We start from the raw sequence: 20,519 nt of genomic DNA, 5'->3' as shown, positions 1-20,519 counted from the left end.
CTAGATCGCAATTGTTTTCTTTTTTTCTTTCTTTTTTTTTTTTTTTTTCCTTGACATGTTATTCAACGTTATAATATCGATGTTATATAAATGTAATTCTCCTATGTTTAAAGCAATAGATGAAAAGAGGTGTTACTTAATGCAGTGCCTGGCCGTGAGCTAGGCCTATATTTTTCAATATTAATAAAATTATTTATTGGGAATCACCAAGCTTTCACTTAGCATTTGTAAACAGACATCACTACTAAACAAAGATGACAGTTCTATTGTCATTTGTATAAGGCTAACTCGAAAGTAATCGCACTCTAATAACGGATACGTTTGTGAGCAGAAAGAACACCATTGTTGAGTAGTTGAAAGTTTCAATGCCATATTCCAATAGAAACATGTTCTTGAATAGAAACACTTTATAAGAATGTTGAGATAATATAACTTACAGTAAAGTACCGATGTTTTTTTTTAACATAAGAGAAAAATCTCTATAAATAAATTAAAGTTAGAATAACATAGAAAGGATAAACGATAAATTTTATGCGACTCGAACTCGATACCTCTGCATTATCATTCTCACGCCTGCGTAAGGAACTACTGCGACTTATTGATGAAATTGGGAGAAAAAGTAATTTAAGTTTATTAGCTAAAAGACGGCAACTTTCGTGTCCAGTTGGTACAGTCCGCGTCACCGTTTTTGGCGTGTGAAAAAAGTAATGGGAACGTTAAGTGCGAGTGTTTTACATTTGCTACATTCAGTCTGACAACTGTGTTTGACATTTGGCTGATGCGACGTGTATAGGAAGTGGTACCATTCTCAGCTGCACTAGCAACATGCTCACAAACTGGGCACTATATATCTAGGACACACGCCAAAAGCGCTGGCGCCAGCTGTAACTCGGAAATCTTTTAGCTTTGTATAATGTCGCTTTGTTATACTACATTAAGTGTAACCAAGTTTATAAGAAAGGAATCGAAGTTTGAGACAGCACAATAGTAAATACAATCTTAATTGCGGATAATCAAGTGTAATTGCAAATTCTGAAGATCAGTTACAAAGAAATATTTCACCAAAAATTAGAAGGATCTTATAATCGAGGAAATATTATTTTCGAGTAAATACGGAACATGGTGGCAGAGCGTGCGAGTAAAATTCGTCTTAAGATACAATTTCTGTGTTATATTGCGTTTTCAACGTGCTTTATCTGACACCTTAAATATTCACCTTCGCCCAGCAATAGACTTCGGAATGAAAATTTCAACAACTAAATCATTCGTTGGCACAAATCCAGTAAGAAGCATAATAAAGTGCATTATAACTACTTAGAGCAAATTCAAAGCTTTAAATATCTAGGTTGTGAACTATCTTACTTTAATAAAGCAGATATAAACCAAAAACTCTCAAAATACAAAATGTTTAATATTCTGAACAACGAATTAAAAATCACCCTTATACAAAAAAAAAAAAAAAAAAAAAACTTCAAGAGATAGTGAAATGTGGATAGGCACTGAAACAAAAAGACAAAAAAAAAAAAATTGCATATGGCTGAGATGAAATTTTTCCGAAAAAAAAAAGCAGGTTATACGTACACATTTTGGCTATAAGAAATTTATATTTTAAAAGAACTAAACGTGATATCATCTTTAGAAAGAATTCAGAACTACAAAGATAATTGATTACAACATGATTATCGAATGAATAATAAAAGAATTCCTCTACAAACGATAAATTATCCTACTGGTTGGGACATCTCGGAATACCAATGAAGAGATTATTATAAGAGGCCAACACAGACCTATTTAGATCTAGTTTGTGGTGGTTAATGACAAAGTGTTACATCATTAGGCTTACCTTCCAAGTGAAACAGTATCATCACAATCGATGATCCAAAAATTTTATATCCTCTCCTTGTAAGTGAAGGTAGTGACGAGACTGGTGTGCATTGCACTTTGTTCACTGTAGCTCTTCTATGAGTAGTTAGCAAGCCTCTTGTTTATCTCTCTAACACTAATTAATATAGGCTACTTACCTCACAAAGGTGATTGAGAAGTTGCCGCATGGGCACGGCGCTTAGCTTCTGTGATTATGATGACTGAAGTGGCTTCATTTATACTCGTAGCAGCCTTTTTCGGTAGTCTGTCGATAAATAATATTCCATATGGAAACGCACTGTATATTTCCGTGAAAATAGCAAAATCTATTTTTAACGTTGAACAGCATTGTTCGAAGGTTACTAGCATCAAATGGACAGATTTTCGAGAAATACTGAACTCATCTGTCTTTGAATGCTAATGACTCAATACCTATGGCGTATTTATACTGGAGTAATATGTTATACAGAGTAATTCAGAGGAATTTTAAATAATTAATTGATTAACTAGTGGACTTACTCGTGTTAATTACAGAATAGGCTCTGAGGATGGTGCGTGAAGCACTGAAACAGCTGTAAGCCGGACAAATCTTACATAATTAACACGAGTAAGTCCACTAGTTAATCAATTAATTATATTCAAGTGTTAAAAGTAGTGTACGCAAGATTCAAAATGAATTTTAAATGTTTTGGGGGGGGGGTAGTAGTATGAACCAGGGTTTAAGCTACATCGCATTTGTCGCATTTTGCTACTCAATTTCTAAAAAGGCTACGAACCTTAAATGCAAATGTGCAAAAATGCGACAACCACATTGGACTTAAGAAACGAATATGGTAATGGAGAAAATGAAATCAGAGATGTGTTTGAACTAATCTGAATTTAAATGAAATGCTAATGGCATGGGCATGTTCAAAAAGGTATTGAGCAATAGATATTCGGGAATTTATTTCAAAGAGCCAGTGCAATTCATGTAAGCTAAGTGAACAATTTCTTTTAATTAATTTATAAACATAATTTCATCGCATACTGTAAATTGTGAGCGAGGATTTAGTTGCATGAATCTTGTAAAAACTGGAATTAGAAATCACCTTTCAGTGAAAAAAATTATCACTCTGCTAACAATAAATCTTGAAGGGCCTATTAATAAAGAATTTCAATGTTTAGAGTGCCCATAAAATAACGTATTTTAATGTGATGTAAATTCAGCCGTAATTGATCCTAAACATACCTACGTATAATGATTTACTTATATAAGTATATCTAGAGTGTGATAACATGGATTGAAAGTAATAAAACTTGCAGAAACAAATTACATACTATAACTGTTTGTTTCTGCATATTTTATTAATTTTATCTTTCTGTACAATTATTTATAATATTGCACAAGCATTTCGCAATTTGCACAAATATAATTTTTAATTTGTTCATTTTTGCGACAATGATTTATTTTCTAGCTTAAACCCTGGTATGACTATTTTGAGAAAAAAGAGTTCATAAAAACAATCCAATTTTCAGTGGGTGTGAAGATACAGCTGCTTAAATGTTACACAGAACAACCGTCAGGCATACAAGTGGCAAGGAGAAAAGACAAATTTAATGATTACTTGATTACATATTGCTTATTTAGATGGGCTAAATCAATTTCAACAATTCAAAGTGATGGTTCAAACATTCCACCACCAGTTTCAATGCACTTTTCCACTCTATTGACAAAAATAAATGTTACTCTCCTGAGGTCTCCTTGTTCTTTTATGGGAGTAACACCAATCCTAATGCAAGCGACCAATTTGACCCTTGTGTTTACTTTTATTTGATACATTTCGCCTTTCATCCGTCCCCACAGACAAAAATCGATGGAGTAAGGTCTGGGGACCTTGGTGGACAATGCATGTGACCATCGCAGCCGATCCATCGTTCGATTTAAATGGTATGTCACCTGACGGCTAAATATACAGGGGCTGAAAGAACATACCTATTCTTGTGGCCACAACATTGGAAACTCGTTTTGATCTCAAAAGAGCGACACATACTATTCCTTTGTATGTAGTAATTTGTCGTTGTTTCATATCTTTTTGTAAGACTTGTTATGCGTAACATTCAAATAGCTGTATTTCACATCCCCTGAAATATGTATTATTTCTCCTGAATCATCTTGAATGTACCGTCAAATGAAGAGAACATTGATGAAAGAAAAAGATTAGAGATAAAGGAGAAAGTAAGAGAAATTGTAAATAATAGCGGAATGAATAGAAAAGGTAAAGTTGCGGAAGGCAAGAGGGCAGCGACACAGGAGATTGCGATAGAAGGATGTCTGAGAAAATCAGCATTATCATCAGATTCCATTCAGGCGATAAACTCAAAGGCAGCGGCTGCATCATCAAGTAGACGAGCAGGAATGACGTCACCCCAAGGCCAAGTCGGCAAAACTAGCAAAGCATCAAACAGCAACAGAGTTGGAGACCTTGGAGTTAGAAGGCAGAAGGGGGGAGAGAAGAATGCTGAACCATCGGAAGAAGAGAGTAGTGATCGAGGAAATGAAATAAGTGCGGGGAATAGAGGGGGAAATATTGAGAGTGCAAATCGCACTAGGAGTGCGAAACGAGGGGACAATAGAGAAGAAAAAACTGTTTATAATCTCAGAAAAAGGTGTATTAGTGGGTTCAAATAATAGCTGGTGTAAGTTATGTAATGGATAATTCAAATTGAACTGCGACATTTTTTCAGGGTTATTGAATAATAGTTTTGTTCTAATACGGTTATAAATAAAGTGTAACAAATGTGCTAGGCAGCGAGCGCGAATGTGTAGTATAAGAAGTGCTTAGTCAGTGTATTTAATAATAGGGTGAATTTTTAGGGAAATAGTCAACGAGGGTTAGGGTTCTATATTAAATACGTAAGGTTAAATGTATTATGTTATTTACAAGACGGCAGTATTTAGTTAGTTATGAGAAAAGGGGAATGAAGTTGAATGTAGGAATAGGACAAGAAATTAATATTAAGTGAAAGTGAAAGGAACATGGACAGGCTTCAAGGGTCACATCACGGCTTTGTTAAAATTGTAAATAGTGTAAGTAAGGAAATGCTGGCCCGAATACAGAAATGTGAAGGGCCAGCAGGACCGAGTATATTGAGAAATATACCATATATCATACCATATATCATATCATCTTGAATGTAAATGGAAGAATGAATATTTATCTACCCAAAATTCTGTTTATTTTATTCCCAAAATAAAATTATGCATTTTTAAACAATAATCCAAAAACATGTAGGCCTAATACTTTTACTAATTTTACAGACTTTCAACCACTTGCTACGGCTAAATCGCAAAAGATAGATCGGGACAATTTCGAGGGAAATATGTTAATAAATACAACTTTTTAAAAAATTCGATCCATTTTGATCCATCTCTTACGGTTTAGGAGTTTGGCCTATTTTTTGTTTGACTTATGCAACTGCTATGCCGAAAGCGTCACACAATAACGTCAACAACTGTTGACAGGATAACAAACAGTTTTTCCGGGTTCTCGGCGTTTAACCTAAAGGTATAGCGAGGTTAATGTTAAAAATGTTAGTAAAAATAAAATAATATTTATTTCCGGTACTACAGCTTCAACTAAGTGTCTCCTTTAATACTGAATGTCGTCACTTTTTGTTTTGAACACGTCTTATACATACACACATAATGCGATGAATAAGTAATGTGACTGGGTTAATTTAAAAAGAAAGCAATGAGAGTTTCTCTTAAGATCGAAATACATTTCTGTAGTTTCGATATGTGTTCGCATCGTTCAGTGGGTTAAAATTAGTGGTTTTTAAAATATGAAATTTACACGAAAATCTTCCACGCTATGGAAATACGCCAAAGGAATAAATGATTCTTTATTACATTTTCTTTCGATATGGACAAAAATTACGATCCTACTCATAATAGTTACTGAGTAAGAGGTTATTAAACATTTGTGATAAAATATTTTTCTGAGAAATCTATGAACTTCCCACCAATATGGTATTACACTTCTTCGTTACATACAGCATCAGCTATTCGTCCTGAAAATCTGCAAGGTTATTTCAATTTCACCTTGTATAGAGGCCTACATTAAAATACGTAAATAACTTATTTAAGTTATATTACAAAGAGGGGGGATATCATTCTGTAGTTTCGAAACGTTGAAAACGTTAAATTCCATGTCATGTTTGGTTTACCCAGAAGTCTAATATATATTTTAATATAAGAGTTCATTAAATAAAAATAGTATTATTTCTTTTCCTGACGTATTCATTAGACTCTTGGAGCTTCCGCATTGGTAGCCAGAGAGAAAAACAACATTGGAGAAGATAATCGCACGTTTTTCTCATATTAAAGTTGTGAAAAGTGTGAGAAATTTAAATTGATTTAAACCCACAATGTAATGGTTAGTGATGGAATTTTTAATATAGACTCTCTTTTGTATATATTATTTAGATGAATAATGTATGTTCCAATTTTGATTTTTTTTTTTTTTTTTTTTTTTTTTTTTAAGTTTCTTTATACACATTTTCTTGTCTACAAAATTTACGTTACGTAAAAGAACTCTATCCTTCAATCAGAAAGCGCTAAGCAAAACGTACCGGCCGTTCACCGTCCATTTCAAAATTAAATTATGTAGGTAGTACAATGACACATAGGCATAGGTTGCCTTAAGTGAGCATACCTTTTTGTGATATAGACCTACCGGTTTGTATCGGTCCACACTTTAAGCAAGGCGGCGAAATGTTATAGATATACTGTAGTGCAGTCACGTCAACTGATGCCCATAGGTGCAAGCTCGCGTTTTAGAGCTCAGGAGAGCCTGAGCACTTTACAACGGAAAAGAAAGAGACAGACGAAAGAGGTAGTATCACAGTCTATTCTAGTATATATAGTCACGAAGCTTGAGTTTATGAGGGTGCTAGAAACAATAGACTGTGCAGGTACTATTTCGCATTGTCTGTAATGAGGCGATAGTAGCGATCCTAGTGGTTAGAAACTATCTATTGATGCATATTTACTACGTATTGAGCTTCGTGACTGTATATACTAGACTGTGGTAGTATATGCTGCTTGGTCGAGCTATATACAGGGATGGCCAGCACTGATTCAATGGATAAAGGGAAGAGAACTTGTCAAAACTGTAGTCATGTTAATTTTTAGATTTGTCTGAAAAATATAAGTGCATTATAAGAATATAAGTTTTAATTTTAATGCTCATTTTTCACAAGCTCGCTTTTTTTATTCAAAAGGAATATTTTCTCAACTTTTTTACATAAAAGTGAAATTTTCAGATACCTGCGTGTTTATTTTGTAGCCTTACAGATATTGAAACAATGTTTTCGTAAATCTAATATATCGTAAATACGTATTACTTAAGATAGTATATTGAGAAAAGCTATGGTCAAAATTCTTACAGTGATCATTGATTCAATATGTCAATACTGACTTATATTTATTATCAAACTGAAGATAGTGTGTTAAAAATTTTAAAAAATTTTTGCATGGAAAATGTTTGTAAGAAAATGAATTAACAAAGCAACTACTGTTACATCATAAATAAAAGTTACGTGCCCATGTGTTGTAAAAACGTCAGCTCTATAGCTTCAGCAGATTTGGAGAAAATAATTTACTAGTCTGATGACAGGAAGTTGAGCACCAATATCAGCTTAGAAGCATAATGCGATAAGAGTTTTGTTATGTAATATTAGTTACCGGCACACTTAAAACATATACAGTACCTAGGTAACTTTTCTTTGTAGTATAATATTGTTTTAATTAGTTTATTGATTACTTTTATAAGGTTAAAGATACCATCAATATCAATTCCAACTTATCATATCATGCTCAATCCCTTTTTTTTTAATATCACTTTCTTTATGAATGATGTGTTTCATTCACTTAGTAAAGTATAGTTGTACTACGATGGAATTTATGTGAATATTCCTTCTTAACTCTTTGTTGTGTTATTAACGTTTAAAACACAACTGCAATATTAAGAAATTGGTGTTAGTAAGCTACTTTTGTTTTACAGAAAATATCAAACAGAAAGAAGCCATATAAAAATAACGACATAAAATTTCAAGTTTCGTTTGAAGTTTGTACACCACTGTTTTCTTAGTCCAACAGGTTGCTTATTCATATACATAATCCTTCCTCCTTCTATACTTAGCGCTTGATGCTCGCGCACGACGTCAAGGTCAGAAAAATGCGCTTGCTTTGACATCACTGCTGTAGACTATTCGAGTTTCTCAGGCAACATCGTGATTGGTTTCCCTTCACATTAGGTTTAGACAGCTTCATTAATTATAATTAGGGGGCGGATGTTGATGACCTAAAAATATACTTAAAATTATCATTAAAATGCCCTTAAACTAATTGAAAAATGACATACAATTAAAAGAAAATTACATTTAAATATTATTCACCGTACTCGCACCACATCTTCTTAAAAATTAGTCACTTTGTTTAAATGACTGCCCTGCATATCTCGGAAAGAGGAAGCAACATCCTGGAATTTGGCTAAGATAAAGGAAAATAACATGCAACAAAATGAAGGTTTTAAGGGAAAACTATAGATTTTAATGAGGATTTACAATGTGTTTCAATCAGGGGTAGTCCATATCAGTGCCTTTATTCTCCGTCTCCTCCTCCTTCCGCGCTTCACTTTTGTTAGCAGATCTTCCAGATGAGGGAGTGTGAGTGACAACAAATTTTGGGCGCAGCGTGCATTCTTGCGATCTTTGTGTTAAAAATACTGTCTACTACAATAGACATCCCTTCCGAACCATGTTGAGGACACTACGTCCTGTCCAGGACGGTCAAAGCCCTCACTTAAACTAAGCTGCTGTTAAGCATTTTGTATTACTTCCGTTGTGTGAAGTGAAGCCTTCAGTGGAATGAGGGATGGACTTTAGAATCTGTTCCAAACTATAAAACTCAAACTTCACTGTTATTCACTTATTCAGTAGGTAATTACTACTGACGTATTTGGTTATAAAATGATTTAAAAGACCTATCGGTAAATAAGAAAGTCAAATACATTCCAAATGACTCAAAGTTCTTCAAAGTACTAAAAATGACCAAAAAGTGCCGAAAAAAATATAAAAATGACCTATTAATTAAAAAACGCCAAAAATGCAAAAAAAATTCAGTATAAGAAATTACGTTTTTACGTTTATATTAACATAGAAAGGATTTCTATATTAATAGACATCGTCCTAATGTGAAAAATAAGAAGATGACTTTTCATCAACATCCGCCCCCTAATTATAATAAAATTATCGTTGATACGGAAAACTGGAGAAACTACTGCACCGTGTCATTTTCTCACGGGATCAGCTTCACAAAATTTCTATAGCGAGTGTTCCATGAAGCAAATAACCACAGGAACACCAACACCTGAGTGATCAGGTTAGACACACTGCGGGATAATAATGTAAATGACGCAAGCTCCTAAGCATGTAATAATTGTTTGTAAGTGGTCAGTGTTAACATAATACTGCATAGTGAGGTCTGATGATTTGCAGCCTACACGTATTTGCAATTCTCATTTACAGTTTTTTTTCAAAGGAAGCTTTACTAGTTTAAAACGAAGCTCCAAAGAGAGCATGCGAGCGCTGAATTATTTTCAACAAACTTCCGGTCTATTTGTGAATGAATCATGGTCTGTACACCCTCTTCCCCTTTGTTTATCCGCTCACTTTTCATTAATGACAGCTCTTCTCAGAAAAAAAAAAAAAAAACAGGGGGGAAAAAAGGTGAGAACAATGACTGGGTTTGAAACAGTAATTTAACATAAATTTTAGCAGGTTGTGTTTAATAGTCGGTGAGTAACGTCGCAGGAATGATTGGGTTTACAGAGTATTTATGAAGCGTAACACCAGTTCAGCACCATGGCTGCTGCGGAGTGCGGTGGACACGTCGTCCTTGACTGGCTGGCTCGATCCCTTTCCAGCGTTGTGTTGAATTGAATGTGTGGAGTGTGCAATGTGCATCACAGTCGAGTGGAGCAAGTCGAGGCGAAATGTGGTGAATTGTGTACACGCAACAGGTTATTGGCGTATAACTAAGGTACGTAGTAAACAAGTACACATTGAAGTGTCTATGTTTCCACAGTAATTAGTAAGTCTGGTAACATGGCAGTGTTTGTCATTAATGGTAAGCTACCAGATTTATTTGGTTTCGAATTTGAATTCGGAAAATTATTTTTCTCGACATAATATTGTTGAAAATGGCACAATAAACGTACTAATATTACAGAACGAGTGACCATTGTCTAGGTCTAGATCGGTGATGTCAAAGCAAGCGCATTTTTCTGACCTTGACGTCGTGCGCGGGCAGCAAGCGCTAAGTATGGAAAGAGGAACTGTTGGATTAAGAAAACAGTGGTGCACAAACTTCAAACGGAACGTGAAATTTTATGTCGTTATTTTTATATGGCTTATTTCTGTTTGATATTATCTATATTGTCTATAAACAAAAGTACCAACACTGATTTCTTAATATTGCACATGTGTTGTAAATGTTAATAACATAATAGAGAGTTAAGAAGGATATTCACTTAAATTCCATAGTAGTATAATTATACTGTATTAAGTGAATGAAACACATCATTCATAAAGAAAGTGATATTCCAAAGAAAGAGCTTGAGTATGACATGATAAGTTGGAATTTATATTGATGGTATCTTTAACCTTACAAAAGTAATCAATAAACTAATCAAAACAATATTACAGTACAAAGCAAAGTTACCTAGGTACTGTATCTGTTTTAAGTGTAACTAATTACATAACAAAACTCTTATCGCATTACGATTTTAAGGCGATATTTGTGAGCAACTTCCTATCATCAGAATATTAAATTATTTTCTCGAAATCTGCTGAAGCTATAGAGCTGACATTTTTACAACACATGTACACGTATCTTTTGCTTATGATGTAACAGTAGTTGCTTTGTTAATTCATTTCCTTACAAATAATTTCCATGAGAATATTTTCAAAATTTTCAATGCACTAAATTCAGTAATACGTATATACGGTATATTAGATTTACGAAAACATTCTGTAAGGCAGGGGCGTATTTTGCGGGCTACCGGGGCTACCGGCGGTAGCCCAAGGAAATTACAAAAGAAAAAGTTTATAATATAACATAATGTAATAATTTTGTATTATTAGTTTTACCATAGTAATTAAAATTAAAGTAATTGTTAGATATATTTTGTGTAATAATAGGGTCAGCGGTAGCCCAAAACCTTTAACCAGTATACGCCCCTGCTGTAAGGCTACTAAATAAATAGGCTTATACCTGAAAATTTTACTTTTCTATACGAAAAGTTGAGAAAATATTTATTTTGAATAAATAAATCAAACTTGTGAAAAATGAGCATCAAAATTAAAACTTACATTCTTATAATGTACTTATACTTCTCAGGCAAATCTAAAATTTAACATGGATACAGTTTTAATAAGTTCTCTTCCCTTTATCTATTGAATCAGTGCTGGCCATCCCTGAATATTAGCTCGACCAAGCGGCATATACTACCTCTTTCGTCTGTATCTTTCCTTTCCGCTGTAAAGCACTCGGGCTCTCCTGAGCTATAAAGCGCGCGCTTGCGCCTATGGGCATCATTGCCATGCCTGATCTAGATTCTGAAAGAGGAGCGTTTTTTTTTTAATCCCGTCCTAACCTCCACAGTCACATTCAGATTAGTTCCATAATTTCTTTTGTAAGAGTGAAAGTGACAGAAAGCCGCGTTTTTAGCTGAAGCATCAACTCGCTAGTATTTCATTCTGGCGGCCGGGTTCGATTCCCTGCCAGTCGTGATGGAATTTGTGGTGGGTGAATTAGACGTTGCAAAGGTTTTTTCGGGGTACTCCCGTTTCTCTGTATAATTCCATCAATACTATCCACCTTCCTTCATTTCATCTATCTGAAATAGTTAAAATAGATTGGGGAAAATCTTAGGGGTAGTACGAATTCCTGATGCTGATATGGAAGGACTTGGATTGGGACCTTGGGCTTATCAAGCTACTCGTCTGCTGATAGGATTTATCTCGCAGGGCTGAGGCAGGATGATCCACCTGTTAGCATCGGATTCACAAATGTCACCTGGCCCACATGTCGGACTATGACAATCATGCATATAAGACACACACTGGGGCAAAGCAAGCCTAAGTGAAACCAGTTCTCGAAAAGCCAAGCCGAGGCAAGAAGGTGGCCGATATCTCGAAATTGAGATGATGAGTGGGTGGAAGATTTAGGGTTAAATCCCCATTCCGGAGAAGTTACAATAAATAAAACAAAAGAAAGTTACAATAAATAAATAAAACAAAAGAAAACAACATTAGCAAAAAGTAATAGAGTAATTACTTACATATCAGTAATCTATACTAATAATAAATCTGTAGCCGAAATTTTTCTGGTAATTTTCGATTTTCCAAAAATAATTGGTCCTAACATATATAATTAACAACCCTGAAACCGAAAATCGCATTTTTGAAATTTTTGTTTGTATGTCTGTCTGTATGTTTGTTACCTTTTCACGCGATAATGGCTGAACCGATTTATATGAAAATTGGAATATAAATTAAGTTCGTTGTAACTTAGATTTTAGGCTATGTGGCATTCAAAATACTTTATTTAAAAGGGGGGTTATAAGGGGGCCTGAATTAAATAAATCGAAATATCTCGCTTATTATTGATTTTTATGAAAAATGTTACATAGCAAAAGTTTCTTTAAAAATGATTTCCAATAAGTTTTATTCTTTACAAAATTTTGATAGGACTGATATTTAATGAGATAAATGAGTTTTAAAATTAAAATAACGCCATCTAAGACGGTGCAATGAATTAAGAACAAATGACTTTGTCTATAAGGGGCCTTGGACAACAACAATCGAAACAGGGGCCTTGGCCATCAACAATCGAAAGCTATTAAACATAGCCTACAGAGAATGTTTCTGTGTTTGTATGAAGTGATATCAGAAGCTAAATTAACCGATTTGTGTAATTGATTATTATTTCACCATTGGAAAGTGTGGTTTCTCTAGATGGACATAATGCTATAATGTTATTACAGTAACGTCTGAGTAAATCGAGGACAGGTAAGATTAAAATACCTTCTTATGCACAGAAAATTTGTACATTCGTTTTCTGTATTTCTTAAAATAATATTTATGTACACTCATTTTAATCTCAGAGAATTAACGAACAACGAGAGTGTATTGATTTAGTATGCAGTAATAGTACGTTAGCTTAGCAATCCATTATTTTATCATTCAATTTTTAACTATGCTCAATTGAATCGTGTTAAAATACTTAAAATATATATGCAATAAATGCAATGCAAAAGAAAATTTGGTAATGAGCGAAGCAGATTATCTTGCGCTGTTGTAAAAGTTGTTGCCTGGATCAAACGTCCTATTTTAATTATGTAATTACTTTATATTTATTTTTAACAGGTGCAGCGGAGCGCACGGGTACGGCTAGTCAAATTATATTTTGTTTGCTGAAAATAAAATAAAAGATCCTGAAAGTCAGCGGTGCGTTTCTTACAAGAGAAAAAAGAAAACATTGTAATAATAAGACTTTATTTGTGGCAGGAATTTAAGCAGGAGTTAGAGAATTTGTCCTGTATTTGAATTGGAGAAGTCTTTGCTGTCTTGTGTCTTTAAGTAGTGTCTTTTCCAAAATGCTGACTATATGAAAAGAGAGTCCCGCTAGTTGTAAATTTCTCGGCTTTGTTCATAATCCTCAGCAGTATGAATAAAAAGCGCCAAAGAGTCGATTTTTTAAGAGATATAAGTAATAATAATAATAATAATAATAATAATAATAATAATAACAATAATAATAATATGAATGAAGTGTTAATTTTATTATGTAAGAGTAGAGCCGAAGAAGTGAGTGTAGGCTAGATTTGAGGTCATGCGTAATATAAACATCAAAATGTTTTTATGCTCGACCATGCCGAAATGTAGTAATTATACACCTGGTAGTAGCCCTTTAATGCACCTCATTAAAGTACACCTATTCATTATAATTCAGTTGTTCAGCCAATGAGAAATCACCATTGTACCATTATAAAACCGCAAGTATCGATTATTCTCGAATATGCAATCGAAAGACAATTAGCGAAAAGTCACGGAGGCTGGAAATCCAATACTGTCGCAGAAGGTTATGTTCTGTTACTATAATAATTAGCGTTAATTGTAAATAATATTGAAATAAATTCAATTTGTCATCTCGTTTTTCAATTCTACATCAATTTCCAGATTATATCAAGCCTAATGTTCATGTTATTCTCTAGATTATATAAGGTCAATGACATTCGTGCCTCGGAAAAAATCAATACTTTCGCGTCTGCGCACATCTCACAATTCAGGTCAGTTCCGCTCCTCACTTACATAACCATAACATGAATACTTATGAATAATTTCAAGTTAGAAATATGGTCGAGCATAAAAAGTCGTATGAAACTTGCCTATAATGGTAATTAAGACGTTCGTATGAAAATTATGAAACTCGCTTGCGCTCGTTTCATAAAAAACATACTCGCGTCTTAATTACTACCAATATAGGCTTGTTGCATAATGTACTATTATTTAACAGTAGTTATTGCCAAAAATATAAAATTATTGCCTGTAGAAAAAAAATTAAGCAATACTGAATATCTTATTCTTAGAAATATATTTTTACACTCGTTGGTATAAGTAGTATAATTAACCACGCCCACTGAGCAATACGGTTGTATAAAATTGACTGCATATTCTTCATAGTGTATTCGTGACATTGAAAGAACATGAATAGAGCAATGTATGAAAAGGAAAACTAAGTCGTCTCAGAAAGTCTTTTTCTACGAACTTGGCAACCATTATCGTTTGTTGGTCCAGTGTCAGAACTTCCTCAATTGCATCCCACGCGTCATTTATCCCGCTGCACTGTGATATCATTAGATGATGATAGCAATGGCTTTCTTTCACATAATATAATTATTATCGGATGAATTCAAATACATGGTCCCTTATTTTGAGTGTAATAGCAACGGCTAAGATTGGCTATTACAGTGTTCAAAGACACTGTATGTGTAGACTACTGTAAATGTTCCAGTTAAGCATGCTTCGAAGTGGCAATGGTTATGATTAGACATCGGAAGTTAAGGCATTAAAAATGGTATTTTAGGCGCCTAAAAACGCTCTAAAAACAACAAAAATAGGACAATAAAAGGCATTGAAATTATATTGAATTACCCATAATTCATAAAGTAAACATCCATAATCCATAAGACCATAAGTAACTTAACAAAGTACACTGTTCTATAGACTTGTTTCACTTGTACTTATTCATCCACAACTTCACGTCCATAATTTGAGTTACAATAAATAACAAGCAACTTTTCAAGATTAACGCACAAACTTCTGCCATGTTAATTGGACAAAATCAGTGTGACGATGATTAATGTAACAATACTGATACGTCGGTAGAGCCGCGAAGTCCTACCAGCAAGCACCATCTTTGTCCACCACAAATTATAGTTGGACTCACCGGAATTCGAAACCGGGTTATCAGCGTGGAAATCCAACGCTTCATGTATTCGACTAATAACTGATGTTTGTTGTTGTTTAGTCAACTGTACGAAGACAGGTTTGAACCTCACAAGTGACACCAATAAGGCATCACTCATGAGGCAACTAAGCCAGGAATTAATAGGGTAGGTCAGTGCTATACTTGTTTTTTTTTTTTTTTTAAGATGGGACATGACAGTTAAGCGGTCGAGCTTGGAACTACAGTGCTATGTTGCCAATATGGACTACCACGCTGCCAGCTGATGGAAGCTAGCAATTGACGTTAAGATGGCTGATGTTAAAACATTCATTGACAATTGACGCGAAGATAAGAAAACAATACAAAAATCTACAGAGAATCAAAGACGAAACGTACCAATGCTAACATTGTGTGCACAATAAATGTCGCCAAGAGAGCTATTAAGCACTCGCCACGTGGGAACGGTAAGTTTGGCAACTCAACCGTTGTTACCATAGCAACAGACCTACCACTCTGACATTCAGTTGTTTTTCCGATCGCAACGCTCCTGTCATGTCCCATCTTTCAGGTAGCAGTGTTGGGTAAGGACAAGATCGATTCCGGAGTAAGCGAAACAACAACACTGCATTGCAACAGGGTGTCCCATATCTATGGCTACTATAAGAACTGCAATTTCCTTAGTTTCGAACGCAGAAATGCAGTATTGTTGAGTGAGTAGTCGTATAAAGGAAAAGACAAAAAAAGGTACATATAAAAGCAAGAAAAGGGCAAAAAAAAAGTACATATTAAAGTAAAAAGGGCGTAAACGGCAAAAAAAAGGCAAGGTCAAACTTCATCAGAATGACTCATTTCTCATGATTCGTGCACATTTACTAAAAGCCTTTAAATATGAACATTCAAATAAAATAGGCATTTTCCTAAACATCAGGGGCCGTATTCATAGACATTTTTAGCGCGGGCTTTCGGTGGATTATCAGCGTTTTTCGTATTCATAAACCAGTATTAGCGATAGGATATGATTTGAATTCTGTACTAGTAACCAATGGATAGCCGGGGCTAGCTTAGTACGCTCGTAGCGCGTGCTGCGAAATGTCTATGAATACCACCCCCGATGTCTAGTTATGATTCATAACCATTACCATTTCGAAGCATGTCATGAAAGCCTATGTTGTATAACAGTGTTGTGAATTAAAATACACGACATTTAGGTCAAAATTGGATGAAAGATTGAAGAAAAAAAATTGTTGTGAAAATTTTGTAAATTATCATCTTCAGTATTAACTACAGTAGTAGATCCGAAGTTCGGGGGTTGGAAGTCAACAGTTGACTTTGAATTTTTAAAGATTATTAAATCCTTAACATGTTATGTTTCACCGGAAATCACAGTTCATTAGATTTACTGTTCGTACATGAACGAACTCTGTCCCTAAATAAAAAAAATCCCGCCATTCTGTCATCGGGAGTTTTCTTGAATCTGTGTGTAATAGAATACAGTATGTCTTCGTATCATAGGCCTACATGAAATTCTTCACACTGTCAGATCATTAATGTTCAGGAAGATCATAGCTGGCTATATTTAAGAGAATTATGCAACCAACGAAACAAGCCAACGGTCTGTATTCATCACCAAAAGATTTAAATGTGAGCCTAAGCTGAACAAATTTTGCACGCTTACAAATTAGCAATAGTGAAAGTGATGTTTATATACAACATTTAAGATATATTTAGTTTTCTGTTTTCATATGTTTAGTATATTTAACTGATTCTTAGGTGTTATTCGTTACAAAATATGTGTAACCGATATTTTTAGAAGTTTATTTTGAAAATATTTTTCTAAAAAGGAAAAATAGCGTCGATTACTAAAAACCATACTTGGACCTCAAACTTAAAATACTTTTTTTTTAGAGAGAGAGGAGAGGGCATAGTTGTAAAGATAATATGTAACATTAGAGTGGAACAAGCGTTAAAAGTTTTAATTCTTCTCCTTCCTCAGGAATTAGGTCCAATGGTCTGTTCCATCCTCGCGTGAACGTGTCTTACCGTCTTTCGATATGCCTACACTTCTGTATCCTATGGATCTGTAGTTTATTAATATTTTAGGTACGCGTTCTTCATTCATTCGCGTATATTGATACCAGTTGATTTTTGGTTCCGCAATGTTTGTGTTTAAACTGTATGTATTTAGTTCCTTGAGGATGTCTGTACTTCTCTTTTGATCCAAGAGGATAAATCCAGCTACCGAAATCAAGAACCTCATTTTAGCGGATTCAATTTTTTTTCATATTATTTTCTATATCACATTTAAATGCCTGAATTTGTTTTTCTTTAAAAAAACTGAAATATATATTTAATTCTCAGATACATACAGAAGAGAGATCTTGCATTTATCTTTATCAATGTGAATAGAAGCTAAAGTACTGTCTACCTACTTCAGCAGTCACTGCAGACCACACCCTGTTATTTAAATGACTACGCGGTGTGCATTTATTTTAAATATACTAAAATAAGCAGATTTAGAATCGGCTATTGTAATATCTTCCATTTCATTGTCCCTGTTGGAACCATAGATTTCTTCTCGTTAATTTAAAATTGGGGAGGGGGGGAGGATGAAAATTCTGTTCAAAATACAATAGCGCGATCCCTTAAAAGCCATTGAAGATTACGATACTTAGGTGGGGACAATAGTATTTGACTTTCAAGAATGGAATTTTGTGAGTAATTGTGAACATATAAATAGAGTGAAAGGGTAAGTGAACTTCCGGGTGCCTGAGAACCGGAACTTACATAAACTATTCGCACTAACATCGCGTACCAGTTATAAATAAAATGCATAAATATGCAGTGTCATTAAATGAAACTAAATTTAGCCAGGGATATGGATACATTACCTCCCTACCGTACGGAGTAGTGGTATCTTGTGTCTGTCCAGTTTCTCTTAGCGTTGACCATCCTTCTGTTATACAGACTGCATGACTACAAAGAAAAAATGAAATCTCACTACTGGAAATGTTTGTCTCAGTAATGATTTTGAATATTATAATAATAATAATAATAATAATAATAATAATAATAATAATAATCCGTGGCGCTACAGCCCGTGAAGGGCCTAGACCGACCAGCCGGCCGCTGGCCTCACGCCCACATGCCGAAGCAGAGGTGGACCAGAATGGAGGTATCGTGTGGTTAGCACGATGATCCCCTCAGCCGTTATAGCTGGAATTCGCAACTGGATTTCGCTGCCTATCGTAGCTCCCTAAGTGCATCACGATGCTGGGTGGGCACCGGTCCCATACACTGGCCGAAATTTCATGAGAAAAATTTTTCCCCCATGAGGACTCGAACCAGCGCGCATTCCGTAGCGCGAGTCCTAGGCGGGATGCCTCAGACCGCGACGCCACGGCGCGGGACGATTTTGAATATAGCAGACTTAAATTAATTTGGATTACAGTATGTGTGAGCTTCTAATTACGGTTTGTCACTCCAAAATTTAATTCACACAGATAGAGAATCTTGATCTTTTCCTTCATTTACTTGAATTGAAATGAATTTGCTGTAATCGTGTTAAAGTGGCGGAAAGCTTGTAAATTTTGCGAAGAGAAAAATATCTGATAGTAGTTGCGCAGAATTAATTTGTTATGACGTAAAGTATAGCTTATGAAGAAATATGGACCTAACATTGATATGACACTCTTTATTATATCATAATAAATAGTGCAGAATGAAACAATGTAGATCTCTGTCTTTAAAAATGTTTGGTTGAATAATAATAATAATAATAATAATAATAATAATAATAATAATAATAGCCTATAAGTTATATTGATTTACTCGCAGCACCGAAATATCGGTTAGAACACGCGCAAGCCTCTAGTTCGTCGCATTAGTAGGCCTAATCATATGGATGACGATTGCGATGTTGCAGGAATCGAGACATTATTAGATATCTAATTGTTGTGTGAGAGTTTAATTTCCCGTTATTATGGTGTGTTTTTGATGTCTCTTCGTAGACGTTAGGCCTACTTCAGAGCATAGGCAGTTGCACAACCATGCGATGCTATTTCAATAAATATCGAGTTGGAAAGAAGCCACATCTGTGACTCTGATACCTTTTCGTATATCACTGCAGTGTAAGTTGTTTAATTTATAAGTCATGGTTATGAGTTATGTGTCTTGGAAATTATTTATTAATTAAAATTAGATAATAAATCGGGCAAAACAGGGAAAGATGTTAATATATGCATTTAAATATGTAAAATAAAAATATATTACATGCATTTAAAAGAGAAAACCTTCGAAATATGTAGCCTGTTTATGCAAAATAAAGTTGGCTTCGAATAATATTGAAATCAGCTTTATAGAAAACTAAACCTGGAAGCCAGATTCGCAAAGTTGGCTTCATTCAAACTTAAAAACCATGATCGGTAAAGATCCACTTTTATTTTTCCAGTATGCCAAATCAATAAAAACATGCAATTGCATGAAGCTCGCGGTCTAGTTATGAGGTTCCAACCAGTCTTCGGAGTGCTAAGTGCATAGACTAATAGACCTAACAGATTAGTATGAGATTTTCAGGTTTCACTATGTCATAGATTCCGAAATATCCAACGTTTTTGGAATTATGCATCGGCTCTATCATCACGAAGGCATTGAAAGAAGAGATCAAATCCTGCAATAAAATTATTGGTAACGAATGTAGCAGCTAGGTTACATGGGTAATAAATATAACTATACCTCGTTTAGATTAGCCAGACATAACTGACCCAGCAATGTAGGACACATACTTCATAACCCTGATGATGGAACCTGTAAGTAGTTCAGCTAATCTCAAATTCAGATGGCCTGGGTTCGATTCCCGGCTAGATTGTGATAGAATTTGTAATGGACGAAACAGACATTCCAGGGGGGTTTTTCTTAGTTTTCTAATTTCTCTCTTTGATTCCAGCGACAATTTTCACTTCCCCCCATTTCATCTGTCATTGCAATAGTTTAAAATAAGCTGGGATGACGTCTTGGGATTAGAACGGGTTTATAACGCTTATTAAAATTTAAGGACCTGAGGCACTTGTCAGGGATGGAACCTTGTTACCTCAGGGCTAAGGCA

General features: G+C 34.6%; 1 protein-coding gene across 3 annotated transcripts in view; it reads left to right on the top strand.

Moving 5' to 3' along the window:
• The first annotated feature begins 4,516 nt into the window (after window positions 1-4,516).
• Window positions 4,517-20,519, top strand: part of LOC138692879 (transient receptor potential cation channel protein painless-like) — a 45,191-nt gene continuing 29,188 nt past the window's right edge. Inside the window, exons 1-2 of one of the 3 annotated variants that reach the window (XM_069816185.1) lie at window positions 9,812-9,946; window positions 15,624-15,882. The gene's annotated coding sequence lies outside the window, so the exon portion shown is untranslated. Of the gene's footprint in view, window positions 4,540-9,765; window positions 9,947-15,623; window positions 15,883-20,519 lie in introns of those variants that run through there. The other 2 variants (XM_069816186.1, XM_069816184.1) reach the window with 2 other exon arrangements.

Source organism: Periplaneta americana, chromosome 17 (assembly GCF_040183065.1).
Source record: "Periplaneta americana isolate PAMFEO1 chromosome 17, P.americana_PAMFEO1_priV1, whole genome shotgun sequence".
Classification (NCBI taxonomy): domain Eukaryota; kingdom Metazoa; phylum Arthropoda; class Insecta; order Blattodea; family Blattidae; genus Periplaneta; species Periplaneta americana.
The sequence above is the reverse complement of the archived record's forward strand: the minus strand, read 5'-3'. Positions and strand labels throughout refer to the sequence as shown.